Genomic DNA, 2,460 nt, shown 5'->3' with positions numbered 1-2,460 from the left:
GTATATATGTATATAGCTAAGTTTTAAACCTTTTTAAAATTTACTTTTGTTTGTTGTGTGTGTATATATATATATATATATATTTTTTTTTTTTTTTTACATTTTTACATTTCTTTTTGATGACTTTCCTTATCCACTCAAGCAGTTACATATGACGATAAAGCCTTACTCATTGGCCTTGTCAGCAAAATGAAACTTGATATGGTCGATGCAAGATGAGTTAATTAAGCCTACATCGTCTTGTTCCATTCAAGTCATTTTTTTTGTACCATACAGCAAAATTATAATTCAAATGAAATATAAAATGATAGAGCAAACTTGACAAAAAATTAGGACTATACTTGTGGCAGAAGTTCTTCACAAATATCTTACCTTCTCATAACATATCAACAAACTAAGATTCATCACTTTATTCCAATCTCTTAATGAGTTACTGCTACTTCAAATCCATGTTAGCTTATACAGTTGAAGAGAACAGAAAAAGAGAATTTATTACATGTTTAAATAACTAGCCTATGACTTCTCCAAGTTGAGATGTAAGCAATTGCATCATACTGTAACAACTGAGGTTGAGAAACAGTGACTGGCTAAAACCCAATAAAACTATATTTGTATTTATGTTAGAAGTTCAAACTAGCACAGTGTTTTCAGAAATATTATGACTTTCTTCCTGTGGAGCTACAAATAGCAAATTATGATGAGAAAAAATTTAATAATTTCACAAAAACTTATGAGCTGAAATCAACTCAAAATCAAAATTTGATTCTTTTTTTAGGTATAAGATTAAATAAACAAAACTTTTTATTGAAAACATTTCACCTCGGAATTTTTTCAATGGGAGGAAGAATGACTACAAGTTTATTTTCTAAAGATTTTTTAATTCAATAGTGCAATTTTACCCTTGAGGAAGGATGCACTAGACCAGGTGTGGTAGAGTTAAATTGAGTTCAGTATTGATATGTTGTGAACAAAAGCTGGTGAAGTATGATTATAATTATCTATACTTGTCATAAGACATTAATAGTAAGCCTATTATGTTTTTTGTCATAACATTCTTTATCTAATCCCATAGAGATTTTTAAAAATTAGAAGAGTGTATAATAATAGTATTTCAACCACACAGTATTTGCCATATCCATTGCTGGTGATGCATTTGACTCAATCCAGAGCTCTTCAAGCTAGGTGTGATAGAACAAAGACAGTAGTGATTGGAACACTATTTATATAAGCCATTTGTTACAACAACAGTTGATAAAGAATGTAGTGTTAAAAATCTACTAGGCCTAATATTAATGTCTTATCACAAGTATAGTTAATTATAATCATGCTTCACCAGCTTGTAAAAAGCATTCACATCATATCAATTGTTGTTGTCACAAATGTATTATATGAATATGTGTTCCAACCATTACAGTGTTTCGTGTATACCATCTGCCTGAAGAGCTTTGAATTGAATGAAACGGTTATTCTAATTCTTGAGAATCCCTAAGAAACTAGATAAAGAACATAGTGTTAAATAATATAATAGGCTGACTATTAATGTCATATGACAAGTGTAGTGAGTTAAATATTACTTTCAAATATAAAGCTTTAAAAATAAGGATTTAAGTTACATGGAGTTTTGGAGTTACGTGTATATAACTTTTTAATGTAGCTTTACTATACGATTTAAATAACATGTAAATGTTTTGTAATTTCAGTTACCAGATCCATGGATCTTCAGAGATCTATCTTTCAAAATTGTTCATTATTTTCACCATATAGATATGACAGAATTTTTCTCTCTTTCTGTGTATATATAGTTTACATTAAAAATGAATTGTTAAAAGAATAGATGTGTTTCTTTTCATTTTCTGTAATTTTATGATGAGCAGAGGTAATATTTAAACATACAACAGCCATAAATGTACATTTTCACTGCCATGGGCTATATATATTTATGCCCCACTTCATCACAGCTAGTTGAGTTTGGAATTTTCTTACACTATAAAGAACGATTATTTCTCTTCAAATTTACCAGTTTCAAGTTTTAGATAAGTAATTAAATACAAAAATATACCTTTTGTTTTCTATTGTGTTTTTAGAAACAAACATGGAACAGGGAGGATATATTTTAAACATGGCTATAAAAGAATTAAATATCACACATAAGTGATGATAACAGTGGTTCAGTCTGTTTAATACACATGCAACAAAATAAGAAAGTTAATGTATTAAAAAACTCATGGTAACACACTTGGTGAACCTTACATTTTATTATATAATCTGGAAAAAATAATATTAGTAGGTGATATTATTTTTACTGGTATGTTTGGAAAATGAAAGAATAAAGGCTCAAGGAATATAAAACAAAAACTACTTTCAAATAACAAATATAGTTTTTTTATATCCCAACACTTCATTATATTAGTTTTGTGTATTAGAATATAAAAATTTCATAATATATATTGTTTTATTTGG

General features: G+C 27.9%; 1 protein-coding gene across 1 annotated transcript in view; it reads left to right on the top strand.

Annotated features, from left to right (window-relative positions):
- Window positions 1–1,831, top strand: part of LOC106466654 (biorientation of chromosomes in cell division protein 1-like 1) — a 60,733-nt gene extending 58,902 nt beyond the window's left edge. The window contains exon 7 of the mRNA XM_013926945.2: window positions 1,701–1,831. The gene's annotated coding sequence lies outside the window, so the exon portion shown is untranslated. The remainder of the gene's footprint in view (window positions 1–1,700) is intronic.
- The last annotated feature ends 629 nt before the right edge of the window (window positions 1,832–2,460 follow it).

The sequence above is a fragment of the Limulus polyphemus genome, unplaced genomic scaffold, assembly GCF_000517525.1.
Source record: "Limulus polyphemus unplaced genomic scaffold, Limulus_polyphemus-2.1.2 Scaffold2334, whole genome shotgun sequence".
Classification (NCBI taxonomy): Eukaryota; Metazoa; Arthropoda; class Merostomata; order Xiphosura; family Limulidae; genus Limulus; species Limulus polyphemus.
The sequence above is the reverse complement of the archived record's forward strand: the minus strand, read 5'-3'. Positions and strand labels throughout refer to the sequence as shown.